Consider the following 19217-nt stretch of genomic DNA (forward strand, 5'->3'; position numbering starts at 1 on the left):
ACCTTCAATATCTTTTAAACCAATAAACAATGATTTATTCTAGGATTTACTGTTTTAATATAAAACCAAGTACAGTAAACAGATTGTTTCCTTGTACTCATTAGGGCAATTTTAGCACTATACTGATGCTGCTATTTCATATTTCCACTAATGAAAGGCTGACATTAAGTGGCAGAAGAATATGAATTCACAGTGGGAAAGTCAATGAGCAAAAGTTTACAAATCATTAATGTTTTCAATTCCTTTTAAAATTTACCTCAGTTTTAATCTTTTGCACTTCAGTGAGTTTCAATATAAAATGCTTGCTACTGAAATAATAAGATTTGTAGAAGGTATGTATTGGCATTTTTAATAGTTATACTGAACTATATTCCAGTATGAGGCTGGAATTAAAATGAGCTCAGCATTAAAACGGTGACACGAACTATTTTGTTCGTAGAATAAATGGCAGTTCAGAGATCATTCACTACAATTTCAGAGTGGCAAACAGAAATTAAAAAGATTTTGAAATGAGCAATAATTGGAAAGACTAGGAAAAAGTTATTAGCACTATATATTGGAAAAGGAACAGTGAAAAAACGGTACATTGAATACAATTTTGCAAGCATAGTTTCCATAAGCTAGTAAAGTTTTATGACAAAGAAGCATTTACTGACTTGCCTCTTTATTATTGAGTATAATATTTAATATTACATCATGAATTTAGATGAAACCAATAGAAATATGACAAATGGTGCATTTTTTCCCATATAATAAACACACCTGCATTTCTCTGTTTAGTGTAAAACTTGATACTACCAAAGTAAGGGCTTGTCCATGAGTCATCCGATGGGCACTCTGAAAAAATTAGAGGCTCATTTTTACAATATCATTCCTGGAATATATTCCTCTTTTCTCCTGCTCACTAGCTGCCTTCATAAAAGTAGTTCTGCTATTTACGTCCCCCATGTGGTGTATAGCAACTGCTACTTTACAGAAACAGTATTGAATAAATGAAAAAATTAATTTATGTTGTAAGCTCTGCCTATTAATAAAGGATGACAAATGGTGAAAAGAAAACAGAAACTGCACAGTATAAATAAGGGAATTTGAAACTAAGTAAGGCTGGTGATATCCAGCCATCCTTCCTACCCATTTCTCATTTCTCCTGAGCCCCAAGGCTCCGGACAAAGCTTTCTTATTGAGAAGCTACTACTTCTCAGGTTGGGACTATTGCAGGAGCCTTATTACTGGTTTATCTAAAATATTTTCTTTTTAGAGGTTGAAGACTGCATTAATATATTTTCAAAGCCAAATATGTTGAATAATAAATAGATTCCCTGATAAAAATATGTTAGTATATTCAAAAGATGCATCCATTATTTTCCCTGTATAAATACTTTGTTATGAATTCCCCACATTTTCAATCCTTGAAAATGCTCAATTTAATCTTTATTGAAGTGCAAGTTTCCTCCTGCTTTGTATAGGAAATACTCTTATTTTCCCAAGTGTCTTTTTCCTTACATTTTAAGAGTTTAGTTCACTGAGCTCTAGTCACCTACTTTGGATACAAAGTGGCCAGCCAAGGAAAATGTCTTTTGGTAGCTTCTAGAGAACTCCAAAACTTTTTCTATCACTAGCCTTTCTTATACTAATGTGTACTTTTACATTCCATTTTGACTGAATCTTTATGCAAGATTATAAAATTGTCTTGCCTGGGATATAATAATTATATAATTTGTTTCTTCATTAATTGTCAACAATTCTATAAGCAGAAGTTATAACCATAATTTCTTCGAAAAACAATGATTTACATATTTCTATCATGTATTTTTTGATTACTTTGGGAATTTAATATCACCTGTTCTCTCTAAAATTCTAAGTCCATATAGTTTCAATATTTATTAGCATATGGATCGATGAATCTTAGCTAAATTCCATTTGTTTATTCCAATCTTATATCAGTTTTCAGGATCAATAAACTAGTAATTTTGCAGTATCATTAACCAACCTCCTTCACACAAACTATTTAGTACAATGTAAATGTAAATAATACTTCTAAATTACTGCTTTCTTTAAATCAACTAAGTAGATTAAATAAATCTATGTTGCTTACCTAGTCAATACTACTCTCTATATGATCGGTAGTGGTCACCCTCTATACATACTGCTCCACCTAATAAACGTACCTTAAACTTGAAGGTTCAAATGAACATTCATCTCTTCCATTAATTAGTTTTTTTGTGAGCATGAGAGTATATTGTTCTTATCATAAGAAAAGTAATGTAATCATACTTGCATATCAATTTCTCTTTTAGTTATGTGTACCCTTTTCTTTTTGTGTATTTTGCTAGGCATATTCTTCGCCCATTCTTCCACATGCCTAAATCTTGCTCATCATTCAAGACAGCTTATGTAATACTGTCCATTACACAAAAGACTAGATTAGATATCTTCTCTTGGTACTTCCATATCATTCCCTGGATATGTCCCTTTTTGTTTTTATAGTGTTTCATAATAGTTTGTGTACTGGTGTATCTTTCTTCTCTCCCAATCAATTTCCTAATTGCTGGGTGTATAGTACCTTTGTTGCAGTATTGAACCTGCTATTCCATACATATTAAACAACTGTTGACTAAAGTAACCTGTGGAAATTGCTTAGTCCCTCCATACCATTTTAAGATCTCAAAAAAAAAAAAAAAAAGAAGAATATATCTCTCATGTACTAAGATAGTAGAGATGCAAGCTCTGGAGTAATACAGCGTGAAGGAGAAACCTGGTTTTGTTACTTACAAACTGTGTCTGTCACCTTTGGCAAGTTATGGTGTACTTTGTTATCTTCATTATCCTTATCTTCAGCATAGCTATTCTATGTACTAAAATTACAAGCATGATAAATAATATAGGTAAAATGCCTCGTATAGTGAAATGAATTTTATATCTACTATTAATAGTAGCAATAATTATAATTTTCCCCCTACATATTGCCTTAAAAGTCTAAAACAGTATAAGGATTAGTAATTAGAAGTTTAAAATTAGGTTCGGTTAAATGAATTAAAAAATTCTATATATTTAGATCCAATCTGACTTGAAATAATATAGATAGGACAGAGACTCATACAGGAAGTACGTAGCATTTTTCAATATAGAGATATTAAAAAAATTCATGAATACATGTTACATATACCTACCGTGTTTCCCCTAAAATAAGACCTAGCCAGACGATCAGCTCTACTGTGTCTTTTGGAGCAAATATTAACATAAAACCCAGTCTTATTTTACTATAAGACCAGGTTTATAATATAATATAATATAATATAATATAATATAATGTAATGTAATGTAATGTAATGTAATGTAATATAATATAATTTAATATAATATAACACCGTGTCTTATATTAATTTTTACTCCAAAAGACACATTAGAAATGCTGGTCCAGCTAGGTCTTATTTTAGGGGAAACACGGTTAACAGGCTCTGAGCTAAGTCATGGAGAATGTGGTGGGGGTGGGAGTAGGGGCACAGATTTACCTTATTAAGGTTACAATCCATTGGAAAAGACAGACATCAAGTAATTGCATATTATTAAGATCTCAAAAATATAATAAATAATAAATAATAAATAATAAAAAATATATATAAATATAATATAATTATGCTTAATGATATGAAGGAGAAGGGATCCATTTTATAATACACGAAAAAAAGAGAAATCAATTATCGTCAACAGAGTGGAGGAACTGTTTCTTTGTGGAACAATCTGAAAAGTGAGGTTTATGGAGCTGGCCAGATAAAAGGGGAGAACAGCCTCCATGTAGGGGAAATAGCATATGGAGGCAGCATCACCTTTAGTAAAGCAACTACCTAAGATTTAGAGTGCTCTCTTCAAAACTGTGTGAGTTCTTGGGACTCAGGTGACCTCAGGGTCTCCTGGGTGGGGAGCAACACAGGCTCTGTGTCTCTTCCCATGGAGACTTTCTTGGTCATGGGTCACCCAGATATCCCAAAGAACAGTGGGTCTCCCACCTCTGAGGCTTGTCCTGTGGTTCCTGGCTGGTCCAGACACAAGGAGGTCGCCTGGGGAGCAAATTCCTCTGTTGGCCTGGGCAGAATTTATTTCATGGGATGACGGTGTGACAATGAATACAAAATTAGTGCTGAATGGCCAATTTCGAGTGCGTCAAATTGTTTACATAGATAGAAGTCTCATAAAAAAATATTTTGTTAAACCAGGCACATCCTAGGGACAACTTTATGTAAAGGTCCAGAGGGGAGAGGTGGTTTGGTACATTGGAGGAACTAAAGACAAGTGTGGCTGGAACATGGAAACAAAAAGATCAATAATGTATAAAGTCATTAGGGATTGAGAATATTTAAACCAATCTATTTTTATTTTTCTGGTGGAATACTAAGCACCTTTTAATTGATTCAATGCTTGAATGATTCTCACATAAAGTTAACCATAACAATATGTATCTATAGGTTTTAAAGCTGAAGCATGATAATATAGCTATCTATCTATCTATCTATCTATCTATCTATCTATCTATCTATATCTATATTATATCTATCTATAGATAGATAGATAGATATAGATAGATATCTATAGATAGATATCTATAGATAGATAGATATAGATATACATACATATATACATATATCACCATGTGAAAGAATAAATTTGGGCATTTCAGCATCAGCTGAAATAATTTATTTTTTATAATCTTGTAAACAGCTAAATAGCTAAATCTTAATGAAAATGTGCTAAGATAGATTTAATTAAAGTGATGATGCTGAAAAACTACTGAAACGCTTTGAAATGACCAGGAAGGCCCTAATGGTACCCTCATCTTGGTTAAACTAAAGAAGCCTTTTCTTTACTCTAGTTCCCTGTGTCCCTTTTCTTACAGCATTTACTTCACAGAATTTGTAATTATAACTTCTCTCTCTGCTCCTTAGATATGTAAATTTTCTTACAGCCTCTTGCCAGTTTTAGGACCCAAGAATATCTTTTTTAAGGACCTGGGAGCCATCCCTTTGAAATATCATCCAGGAAGATAGCTCCCTTTCTCCTAGTTTCTGCAGGAAGACAGAGGCCTAACATCAGCAGGCATCATGCTTCAAGTTGTAAAAATACCTCTGTCATGAAGATAGGAAAAATTTTACTTTTCTGTTGGGTAAAGCAAATTAGCAAGCACAGGTAGCCTATGATTTCCCTCTCACTGTAGTCTCATCATTAAAAAACAGTAAGGAGGTTCCTTAAAAAATTAAAAATAGAACTAGCATATGATTCAGCAATTCCTATCATCTTTTGTATCAGCAGAGTTGAGCCTGAGTCCTGGCCTCCTTCCCTATCGCAATCATCTTGAATAAATGAATAATCTCTTTTGCCAGTTTTACATCATTCAGAGCTACACTGTCCAGATGACATTTTTCAACGTCATTTTCAAGAGTGTTTTATTACTCAAATACCAAATTAATTTCAATCTTTAATGAATATGTGATGTATTTAATTCAGTTTAGTCAATACTCACTCACCTAATAAATTTATTTTCTATTTTTCAATAGTTCAATTAAAAAAAAGAATAACATATTTTAGTATCTAATTTTATATCCTTCTTATCTTGTCTGGTTTCCAAAGAAAAGATAGATACAGAAAGAGAGATGAAGAAATAGAGAGATAGAAAGAGGAGGGGGGAGAGGGAGAGAGGGAGGAGACAGGGAAGGAGAGAGGGAGAGAGAGAGAGAGAGACACACACAGAGAGGCAATCAATACATTCCATCATTTCCATGAATGTGCAGTATCAAAATGTCTGTGACAGAGTGTCCTTTGCAGTATTAATTTAAAAATGACATTTCCCCCAATTAAAAAACTGTGAACGTGCTTATAATAAATATAACAACTCACTGTCTTTTTTTTCCACCATTTAACCTTCGAACAACATATCCTTTTATGAATTCATGATGTGTTAGTTACTGCTTCTAATTTTAAATTTTGACAGAAATTGTTGTGAGTTGAGCATGCATATATTTAAAATCAGGGTGTGAACAGTCAGTTGCCAGTTATAAGTTGACCTCGATTTAGGAGATGCATAATTGTTTTCAATTTATTGGGGTGACAATTGTTAGTAAAATTACATAGATTTCAGGTGTACAATTCTGTATTACATCATCTATAAATCCCATTGTGTGTTCACCACCCAGAGTCAGTTCTCCTTCCATCACCATATATTTGATCCCTCTTACTCTCAATGGTGTATAATTTTTAACTTTAAAATTTCCAAAGTGTATGATAGATCATTTACATGTGTAATTTTATTTATAAGGCTTAGACACCAATTATATTTGTTTTGTTTTGTGATAACATGTGGATATGAGGGCTTTGGGGGTGTTTCCCTGTATTTTAAAAATTTTCAAAAAGTGACAGTTGTTCATGTATTCCAGAATAGAAAATAAATAAAAATAAAAATAATTCTTACCATTATTTCTTATTCCATAAATTACATTGTTTCTCTATTATTATTATTTCTTCGTTAGCAAAACTTCCAAGAAAAGGAGAAACTTTTGGAGATCTTCACGTGCATAAATATTACAGTGAGTTTCCTAAGATATATGAAATTTTATTTGCACATTAAGTAGAACATAAAAAGGAGTGTTATGTAAATAAATACAAGTTTAGTCTACGGAAGGCATCGATTTGTTCCTTTAAAATAAGTATCTGAGAGGATAACTAACTTAATCTCTTAATTTATTTTTACATATTACATTTTAATTGATCAAATAGTGATTATTTTACTGCAAAGTGTATGATTTGGTGGACACAAATTACTTTGATAGTGGTTATTGACAAGTCTTTAAATTTTAAAGTATACACTGTATCATATTTTAACAAGATTTAAAAGGTGTAATAGATGTTGAGTGTAATTGTGTATATTTTCTTTTGGACATTAAAAATGTGTATGTCATCATGTGTTTCATATTATATTGAGTTAAACTTGGATAAAATGAGCACTTACAGCAATTCATGAATGCCCGGGTATATGCTGCCAGACATAATGCTGCTTTGCCCAGATTACATTGCTAGGGCAGCTGTTCTCAAGAATTTAAAGAAAAATTCATCCAGAGAACCCTGTCATACATTCCAAGAAAGTAGTAAAACTATTTCCATTTGGCTCTAGAGTGAACTTTATTATCTATAACTAGAGCAAGGCCAGGTTATTGCATTGTCTCTGCCTTCATGTAGCAGGGTCTCTGTGAGTCCTTATTGCCAGCTTCCATTATTCCTCATCAGGCCTTTCAAACTGCCATATGATACCATGGCTCTGCTCCCTTTAGAGTGTGTCAAGATTTGTGCACTGTCTGTTCTGTGTAATACTTTGAAAAAAAAACATTAAAATCATTACTATGTAAGATTGAGTGAGAGAGTCATTACATATTGATAAATATTCAATTTACCAAGAATGTATAATGAAGTATACCTATAGCTTCCTAATAATTCAAACTATGAAGCACATTGTTAACTGAGAAAAATATATTTCCATCAAGTGTTTTAACATCTCTCTTATCAATTGATACATAATCTTCCAATGAAGCAAAACAAAATGAAACAAAAATCATATAGAAAACTTTGAACAACTAATTTGATATAGAATACTTCTCTGAACAATGCAGGTTATACATTTTTATTAGATAATCTTAGGTGATTTATATGAAAAATAACATATGTCTGACCATAAAACATCAACAAATTTCACAGAATCAATATCTAGATTATCTGGTCAAAATGTAGATGTCTAAGATAGAAATAGAAAACAAAAATTTTGATTGCTTCAAAATTAAAAAATAAGAGACATTTCAATATTCCTGAGTCAAAGAATTCATAATAACATTAAGTACGTGGAATTTGATATCAAAATAATACAGATAAAGTTTGTGAGTTTAGAGGGAGCTTAATTTCCTTAAATGCGTATATGAGAAAGTAGTAATGCTGAGAATTCATAAGATATACATTTAAATTAATAAGTTATGAAAAAGAGAAGCTATAATCAATTAATACAGGCAACCATAAAATACACAAAATGAAAATAATTGCAATATCAAGTGTTATCAAAATCAAAAGCTTTTTTTGCAAACACTAATGATGTTACTCATGATATTGATTTGAAAAAAGGATAAGAGACAGAGATAGCGTACATAGACAACATTAAAAATGAAAAGAAAGTCATAAATTATTATGAAAATAGACAATAGGGAAACTCATAAAACACTAATTTGAAATATCAAGTTTGGTTAAATATCTATCAAATAAACTTAAAAAAAATAGAACCTCAGTGTGGAAACATTTTATTCTTCAAAATTAAAATTAGATTTATTAAACATCAGAAAATTAGTGACCTGGAAGATAGACTCTAGAATTGCTATAGAATTTGACAGTTACAGATAGGTAGGTCTTCACACCTAAGCTGAGAGGAGCAAAGAAATTCTGAGCATCGGTATGTATTTACACCAATGAAAAAATTAAAAATATATCTATAACTAATTATTTAGTATAGAACTTTAAAAGCTCAAAAAACAAAGAAGTATATAAATGAGACTAATGCTACAGCTAAATTATCATTGGAGAATATTCAAATACATGTTTTCAGGAAACACTGAGTTTAATAGTCCCGCATCTTTTCTGAAAATGTAATATAGGTAATAAAGCTGGGGCTTCATTATACACAAATCTAACCCCAGGAAAACTAGGATGCAACATACAATGTTGAGATGGAGAATAAATCTAAATGTTTGGATAAATCTCAGTAAGAATCAGGTTTTTCTTTTTAAAGAGCACTACTAACTGTAAGTTAAGAGAGTATTATCTTAAAAGTAATAACTAATATAATAGATAAAAGAACATGTAAGGTTGAAAGTGGGTATGAGAATTATAAATTAGGTTAACATTCCAACGCATCTGTGCCCATAGCCTGTTTGGTAGGAGGGTAGAAAGGCTGGTTGACTTTATGCTATTTTTAATTAAATACACATATTAAAATATAAAAAATAAAAAATACATATTAAAGTAGTTAACTTCTAAAAATGTAGGAAACAGGAAATATTCTCTGACATGCTAAAAAACAACAACAATAAAAACAGAACTATCCAAACAATAGGAAGCAGGCAAGAAAGACATGAGAGTGCCCCCACATACACACAGAAACAAAAATAACGTGGTAAATAATACGCCAAATAAGCCAAAAATAACAAGTCTAAACTATCAGTAACCAGCATGAATAAATATAGATTTAACTAGCGGATTAAAAGAAGAATTTCAGATTATAATTTTCGCATTTCTTGCTATTTTTTATGAGTTAACATAACAGAAAACTGGAAATTAAATATAAAACAATTCACTTTGAAAATATTAACAGAAAGAAAATTGGCGTAGCTTTAACAATAGCAGAGTAGAGTTTAAGATAAATTTGTATTGGAGATGAATTTCCACCAACATAAATATTTCAACAGGCAGGTATAACAAAAAGGAAATATTAACATGGTCACAAATAAAGTGGACAAATCCACAACTGTGCTAGAAACCATTTTCTCAGATACTAATATGTGAACCAGGAACACACACAAGATCAGAGTGTACAGAATATTTTCACAACACGGTAAGTATGGTCACACATAGAAACCTGAACTCCAAATCAGAAGTGCAAATCCTTATAAATATATGCCCAATTTGATTTTAAGTGTACTTTGTATTTAAAATGTTTTCAATTTCAGATGTAAATTAAATTTATATAATGAATTATTTGCTTTAATTCAGAAAAATATAGTATGATCTTAATCTTGGTCATATAAAAATGAGGATATAATTTGACATTGAAAATGGTTAAGTGCTTAGAGAGGCAGGAAAAAAAGGGTGTGATGTTTTGGGGTATAGATTGATAAATGAGTATTGGATAATGAGAGTTCCCCTCTAAAATATAAAGAATAGCTAACTGGTGTGAATGACACAGGTTGATAGTGTGCTTATTAACATAAGAGCTTATGCTATGTGCCACGCATGCTCCTAACCAACTTGTATTTATCAACTCACAGTCTATACAACCCCATAGGTGGGCCTGCCTGCATTTATCAGGAAGAAACGAAAGAAAGAATACAAGTTAACACAAGGATCTACCCTGATGTGACAGAGTTAGTAAGGAGCTGACTGGAATTTGAACCTGGCATCTGGATTGTTATCTGGACTCAGAGAAAGAAACTGACTTACTGTCCAAATGTGAAATATTTTATACAGGGTAATTCAGGGAAATAAAGAAGCTAAATTTTATTGTGAGTCAGATTACATGGGTATTATCTCTATGCTATTTTTTGTTTGTAAATTTTATTTTGGAAACATCAAGTGTAGGAACTGAATAGGCAGTTGCATCTTTCTGGGGATAATAGAAATCTGTACTAAACAAGGATTTATCTTTATGTCAGAATATGGATTCCTAAATCAAGATAGGTACACTTTTAGTAGATACATAAAATTACTATGGATTTGAAGTACATATTTTTCACCAAACCTGATAGTAGTTATAGTGCTTTTGTGAACATTACAGTCCATGAACAAGCAGAACATGTCATTTTTAAACATAGAGGAAGAAAGTACAGGTGAGAAAAATGAGAATATGTGGGCATAAGCCTAGGAAGATGAGAACCAATGATGTATTTGTCCCATCAATGGCTTCAAAGTTAAAAGTTTCATGGGAGAAAGAAGCTAAAGCTAAGCCTGAAGTGCATATGAATGGAGAAATTAAGAATGTCAACTCCCTCACGCAAGCTATTTGAAACACTAATGGAGTCAGGTTTTTACAAACTCATTGGAAGGGCTGGAAAATAGGTCGTTTGGAAATTTTATTTTATTTTTTAAATGAAGAAGAGAATGGTGATGAAAGGACCAGTATGTATGTTTCACTATTATGATAAACATTTAGACTCTGTAATTTTTTAAAAACGTAGCTTTCTAGGACATAAACCCATACATTCTGATTTCATCAGGTGTCAAGCAGCGCACAGAATACTCTGTTCTTTTTTAGCAATGATTGCTCTATTTATCCCCGGGCTGGCAACATCCTTACAAACTGTTTAAGAGAATAACAGTGCTCTAAGAGAATGTCACCAGGTTGTCATTTATTTATCCTTTCACTCAGCTGATATCTGAGAACCTATTTCATGCTATACTCTCTTTTAGTTCCAACTATACAAATGTGAGAGGAGGAAAAAACAAATCTCCCTGAGAAAGTTCACATTCCATGTGGATTGAATCCATATGAAAAATTCATGTGTCGGCACCATGGTATTAGCAGATGAGGAGTTTGGCAGGTAATCAGGATTAGATGAGGTGAGGGTGGAGCCTTTATATACAGGACTAGTGCCCTTCAAAGGGTCAAGAGAGAGCTTGCTTTCTCTCTGTGTGCTCAGCTATGTGAGCATGCAAGAAGTCGGCAGTCTGCAACCCAGAAGAGGGCTCTCAGCAGAACCTAGCCATGCTCGCACTCTGATCTTGGACTTCCAGCTTCCAGAACCATGAAAAATAAATGCTGTTGCTGATAAGCCACCAGTCTATGGTATTTTGTTACAGCAGCCAAACCTGACTAAGACACATTCCAGTAAATGTGTGTTTTATCCATCAGCTAAGATGATTCCTCTAATGCTATATCTGGATATTTGAAATGGTCTGCTCTAACTTAATTACTTACTATGCAACTCTATGGTTGTTTCAACTGTGACAGTTATACCTTATGAAAAACCATTTAAAGAAATCAATCAAATTAAATAATAATTTGGCCATCATGATTATTATATTGATTTAGCTCTTTCATTCAGTATTAAATCTACAAACTGTCATTCCATTATTGATTCTTGACTTTATAATACAAATCATAGGACATTTAACTATAGAATAGAATAATGATGAAGCCACAGTGTAGCCACAGAACTACACAGAAGCAGATCGGGTAGACAAAGCACAACAATCTCTATGTGGTTATGAAAGTCTGAGATGCATTTTATTCACTGACTGATTCAACAGTCTTACTGCATATGTATCTAGCCTACTTACAGTCTAGCATCTCCCATTAATTAAAACATATGTCAGAATCATCAGATTTATACTTAGGAAACAAAACAACTCTAGCTATTTGAAACATAAAGGCATTTAGGCTTTTACAAAATCATTAAAAGGGATGGAAAATTGGTTCATGGTCGGGTTTCAACAATTCTTCCTATGACAGTGGTACAACCCTCGCCCTCCATGGGAGCCAGCCTAACAGGAGGAAGTGGGAGAAAGGGGTGTCAGGAGCAACCCCAGGCACTCGTGACTTAAGGAGCATATTACAAATTGTGATCCAAAGATTTGAAAGCTGCTGTCTCCTGAACTCCTTTCAACAGTCTCAGAACTAATAATGACTGGACCCCCGAACTCTACTAAAGAAAACCCCAATGACTCCTGATCGTGACTCACCAATAGGAAACAGGTAAAAACCAAAGGAGGACGCTTCTGTACCATTTCTGCCTGCCAGATGTTTTGCAAATGCATCTAACTGGAAAATCCTAATTTGTATCCGGAAACTATAAGTCTCCAGCGTCTACAGTAAATAGATGTTGAATATCCTGAATTTGAAATGGATGCTTAGTGCCAATTTATCGTGAGCTTAATAACCCCAGCGTGGGAAGCAACTTGGAGAAGGTCTTTGTTGATTTGAAACCGTTTATCACAAATTGTAAAAGGAAATATCCCTGGGATTATTTACTCTAACTCCTGTGATTAACCATCATCACTGTGTATTAGAACTTATTGCTGCTAGCAGATAAGCATTTAAAAAATAATAGTTAAATACATTCACATTACCATTTGAATGACTGACAGACTTAAGTCTCCCCTCCAATTGCATTCAGTTGTTTTAAAATGTCTTTCTTAACATAAATTAATATCTAAGCAGCATATACATGTTATATATAACTTTATATATATATACATATACATAAAACTTTATTTCCACAAGCCTTACTTGTCAGAATTATGATGCCCGACACTTAAGTTCACATGCTCATCTTAGAAAAAGTGCTACATATCTCATTGCTGAATATCACTATAGTCAACTTTAAAGTACTTCCCTTGGGAAGCTATGCACCAATGTCAGCACCTATTCCACCCTTCAAAGAAATTTTGGAACGATTTTTCTGGATTGTCCATCAGAGTTGTTGTTGTATTAACCTTGATGTCCTGAATGTCATCAAAACGTCTTCCTTTCAGTATTTCCTTTATCTTCAGGTAAAGAAAGAAGTCATTGGAGGTCAGATCAGGTGAGTAGGGAGGCGGTTCCAATACAGTTATTTGTTTACTGGCTAAAAACTCCCTCACAGACAGTGCTGTGTGAGCTGGTGCATTGTCATGATGCAAGAGCCATGAATTGTTGGCAAAAAGTTCAGGTCGTCTAATTTTTCCATGCAGCCTTTTCAGTACTTCCAAATAGTAAACTTGGTTAACCGTTTGTCCAGTTGGTACAAATTCATAATAAATAATCCCTTTGATATCAAAAAAGGTTAGCAACATTGTTGCAACAAATTTGTGAACTTAATTGTTAGACCTTGTGTAGTCAGAAATCTGGAAATTTGGCAAATTACGTCAAATAAATGCCAAATGCTTTATATATACCACAGAAGTTCCATACCATGTTCTGTAAATGTTTCCTGAATGAAAAAAATTGAAATGACATCCCTAAAATACAATTTATCCAACTCTTATTATATTCTTTGGTAGAACTATGCTAATGACTACACGTCAAGATTTAAGTATAATTTTATTAAACTACACAATGTGAAGTCTATGTACCTGTTCATAATAACAATTATGATTAGACTATCATTATTAAAATAAAAGCTTAGTTATATCTTGTTTCTTGGTTCTAGCTACACAAAATTTTATGCATCTTAACATTTATACTCATTGGTGTCTCCAGGCTTCTTTTCCATTGTACATCAGTGGTAAAATTAAACTGTGAGATGATTTTAAAAAGATACTGTATATGAGAAAAATCAAATTAATATTTAGACTTATTGATCAGTGATTTTTCTTTCTCCAAATGATTTTCATTTTATTAATTTTATTAAATTTTAATTAACATTCATTTAATGTAAAATATATTTAATAATGCATAAAATGTTTACATTATTATTTATATTTTGTTTGTTGTAGAATGTTATTCACACATTGGTATTTTTGAAAAGATATAGAAATATTCAAAGATTAAAATGCAAACCTGAATAAAATAAACAAAAGAAAAGTACATTAAAGTACTATATTCTATCTTTTAAGTAACTGGGTGAAATCCACAATGAAACTATTTGGTTTGCATTTTCCATGTTGAATAAGAGTTTACACCTGGCCTACTTGATTTTATTAAAAAATGTCATGCAACATTTGAGTTCAAATGAATTATCATGTTCAAACATATAGTACATGTTTGTTGTGATACTTTTTACCTTATTCAAGTGATTATTCAAATATATTGGTTAAAGCAAAATAATTTGAAATAAAAAGTATGTGTTATAATAAACTATAGTGTACATCTGAGGTTGTAAATAATTTTGTGCATAATATAAACCTTTATGGAATTAAAAAAGCTAAAATAAAAGATAGTAAAAATAAACTATAGTAAATATCTATCAAAATATAGTTTACATAGGTTTTATAGTTGTTAAAACCAATCGAACTGTGCATGTAATAACTGTGATTTTATTGTACGTACATTATATTTAAATTTCTTAATTACAATATATTTGACATATAACATTGCATAAATTTAAGTTGCAAGCTATACATCGGTAAGGGGTTAATATCCACAATATGTAAGAACTCATATTGCTCAACAATAAACAAACAAAAAACACAATTAAAAAATGGGCAGAGGAACTAAATAAATGTGTTTTTTTTCCCAAAGTGATATCCAAATGGTTTACAAGTACATGAAAATATGTCAAACATCACTTATTATCAGAGAAATGCAAATCAGAACCCCAGTAATATATGACATCACACCTGTTAGAATGGCTGTCATAAAGAGACAAGAGATAATAAGTGTTGATAAGAATGTGGAGGAGAAGGAGTCCTTTTACACTGTTGGTGAAAATGTAAATTGGTGCAACCACTATGGAAAACTGTATGAAAGTTCCTCAAAAAAATTAAATAGAACTACCATATGATTCAACAATTCCATTTCTGGGTATATATCCAAAGGAAATGAAAACAAAATATATTTCAAAGAAGCATTTTACTTTCTAATGTACATAGTTTGTTGACTTTCAGTGAATGTTGAAAACACATCTTTACAAAATGGAAGACATTCAATTGGTTTAGAGTCAAATATTTTTTCATGTAGACCAAAATGTGTAGGAATAGATTATTAAGTATTACATAGGAAGGCTTTCCTCTTTTGTCTGTAGGTAGGAAGGGGTTCCTGAGAACATAGGAGAAGTTTTTTCTATACATATTTATCCAATAGACTTATTTATTTTATGGATTAGGAGACCAAGATCAGACAGATACAAGATATTTTACAATTTATATGGTTTTATGGCAAAACCACAATGTGTGACAAATGAGAAGAAAACATAAAAACAAATAATATAAATACTTATGTACTATGTCTTGTCCAGAATTACTTTGTTCTTGGAAAATGGAGAGATTATAAAGTGAGTGATAGGAAGGGAGCAGAGCATGAAAAATTTAAGGTGGCAAATACATAGGTGTAAAGATCATCCTAAATGGGAAGTTTAATATGATGACATGCATGGTAGGGAAATTCAGTGATACATAAAACTTGGGATGAGAGCCAACATTGGCTGGGGACAGAATGATAAACAAGAGGATTGAGAAAGACTCTAATAGAGGATTAAGAACACAGATTTATACAACTAATTTTAGAAACCAAGTCTAGACTAGAGATTTATATATATTTACATATATTAGCCACTTGATATTTGTAAGTAGTGAAGGTCCATCATATTTCATATTTTCTTTAGGGAGAAGGCAAACAGACATCTGAAGAAATGCTCAACCTCACTAACCATCAGAGAAATGCAAATAAAAACCACAATGAGATACCACCTCACCCCAGTCAAAATGGCTATCATCAATAAATCAACAAACAACAAGTGCTGGCGCGGATGTGGAGAAAAGGGAATGCTAGTGCACTGTTGGTGGGATTGCAGATTAGTGCAGCCTCTATGGAAAACAGTATGGAGGTATCTCAGAAATCTGAAAATGGAACTACCCTATGATCCAGTAATTCCACTCCTAGGTATCTATACGGAGAAATCCAAAACTCCTATTCAAAAATCTGTATGCACTCCTATGTTTATTGCAGCACTATACACAATAGCCAAGACATGGAAACAACCAAAATGCCCATCAGTAGATGACTGGATTAAGAAACTGTGGTACATGTATACAATGGAGTATTACGCAGCCATAAAGAAGAAAGAAATCTTACCATTTGCAACAACATGGATGGACCTAGAGAACATTATGTTAAGTGAAATAAGTCAGAAAGAGAAAGACGAGTACCATATAATCTCACTTATATGCAGAATCTAAAAAAAAATAAGTGAATGAACTAATCAGAAACAGTTTTGGGACAAAAAGGAAAAACTGAGAGTTGTTAGTTGGGCGGGGGGGGTGGGGATAAGGGGGAAGGTGAAGGGATTAGGAAACAGTTGGTAACCACAAAATGGCCTCAGGGTTTTTGAAAATTAATTTGGGGAACATAATCAATAATGTTGTAAAGATTTTGTAAAGTATCCGATAGACACGTGTCCCATTTGGGAGACCACCTCAGGGATACTGTGGATGCCTGATCATGGCATTGTACACCAGAAGCTAAACATTAATGAATGCCAACTATAATTTTATATATATAATGTAATTGCTCGGTGCGAGATTGGAGGGATAGTGGATGGGGGGCGGGGGATCCACAGTGTAAGGGATATGAATGACGAACGACTAAGTATTACCTTGTCTTGTACACCTGAAACTAAAAAAAAAAAAAAAAAAAAAAAACTATGTAGAAACACCATAAAAAAAAAAAAAAGAAGAGAAAAGAGCCTAGAACCAATCATAGAATTGCTCCTATATTTATTTAATAGCCAGGAAAAAAAAAAAGGAGAATAAAAGATAGATTGAGAAGGTAGGAGGGAAAGCAGAATATGGTAACACAAAATTCAAAATGGTACTTCTAAAAATAATAATGAATAATAGTTTTAAATGCACTTGTGAGTTAAAATGAATTTAGGAATGGTAAAAATATCTTGGCTTTAGTGATACTGAGGTTATTGGCCAAATAATAGTTTAGTTGGCATGATACAACTAGAAGCATAGAAGTAGATTAATTAGGCGTGTAGTAAATGAAGGAAAGGTGTGTGTGTGTGCGTGGGCGTGTGTGTGTGCCGCGTGTAAGTGTATTCAAATTTGGTTATAAAGCAAGGATAGCACATAGTTTTGTCTTAGGGAAGCAACAATTCTTCTTCCAACAGGAGGGAGGAAAGGCATGATAGGGACATATGACAGAGATCTCATTATCTGTCATTTGAAAGTTACAGAATGTCCTGAATGATGGTCTCTACTTCCTCTTTTATACAAATAATATAGTTAGCCTCCTGTGATTAGGAAGTTGTTTTGAGAATCTGATCATGAGAAAAGATAGATGAGGTGGCATGGAGGAGAGAAATTCAATCTGGAGGCCACAGTATTTGGGGGGTAAGCATATCACACACGCCAGTGACAAACTGTAAAATGAATCAGAAGACTTTAGATGAATTATACAAAATATTTGTTTCAACTCTGGATAATAAGTAGAAGTTCAACAGTTGACAGCAATTAGGAAGGGATGATGATGGCATACAAATGGCCTGGCTCATGAAGAAAAGGTTCTTTATCATGATAGATGAATGAAGTTCTAGAAGTGACAATGGAGGTGGGTAGTGCGACTAAGAGAATATTAACTTAATTTTACGGCATCCACTCTAATGGTGTAATTTCCTAGAGTAGTCTCAAAAATACGCATGCAAATATAAGTATCAGTGTCTCGGAGTTTGTTAGCCAGGGAGTCAATACATGGGGACTCTGAACCGACTAAATGCCCTGTTCAGGTTGGGACAGCCAGTAATTTTAATTTGAAACTATGCAGAGGTAAAATGGTAAAATTATGTGGGTCTTCCATAAAATCCCATATGCTTAGGTCACCTAGTGTTGACAAGGACACATGGTTGCAATAAAGAAATATAGCAAACACAAGAATTATGCCTATAAAGGACATATAAATATGACATAAAATTAGCACATGGCTAAAATTAGCACATTAGCACATAAAATTAGCACATTAGTAATTTTATCAAAATTAATGAATTGCTAACTATTCATACATTTCTGTGAGAACTGCATTGTCAAAATATTCATAGACTGGAGTAAAAGAGACTATGAATATCTGAGTCTTAAAATCATCTTTGTGCCAAACCAGTGATAGGTAAGAAGTAAAGCGGAAACAAAGCAAAACAAAACAAAAGTGCTCAGTTCCTAAGATGGTCGTCTTACCTGGAAGATGAGGGGGGGGGGAAATACACACACACACACACACACACATATACATATATACATATATACATATATATGTATATATGTATACATACACACATACACACACAGGTGCACACACATATGTATGAATGTAATTGTTTCTTATCCTCCACCATACCTTTTAGTTATCACTTCTTTCAGAACCATTAAGGGCTTCTTTTTTAACATTAAGATTGAAAATTAGCCCTTCAGAGCCCTAGAGCCCTTGCTGTTTACCCCTATCATACCATATATCTGCCTAAATCTTTATCTACACTGGAGGCCCCTGGAGGACAAGAATTATTTCTCATCATCTGTGTACATTCAAGGTATAGCTCATACTTTTAAATAATTTGTAAATAAACTAGCCAATTATTAATGTCTTGCTATTACAAACACTTTTTTTTTAATTTATTGGGGTGACAATCGTTAATGAAATTACATAATTTCAGGTGTACAATTCTGTATTACATCATCTATAAATCCCATTGTATACAAACACCTTTTTAATCCTAAGCTATTTCTCCTGTCAATTCACATTTTTAAGTATAGCCAAGTACATAGTGAAATCTATAATAGAGTATTTTAGATGCATC

This window comes from Rhinolophus hipposideros (genome assembly GCF_964194185.1).
Source record: "Rhinolophus hipposideros genome assembly, chromosome: 16".
Lineage (NCBI taxonomy): Eukaryota > Metazoa > Chordata > Mammalia > Chiroptera > Rhinolophidae > Rhinolophus > Rhinolophus hipposideros.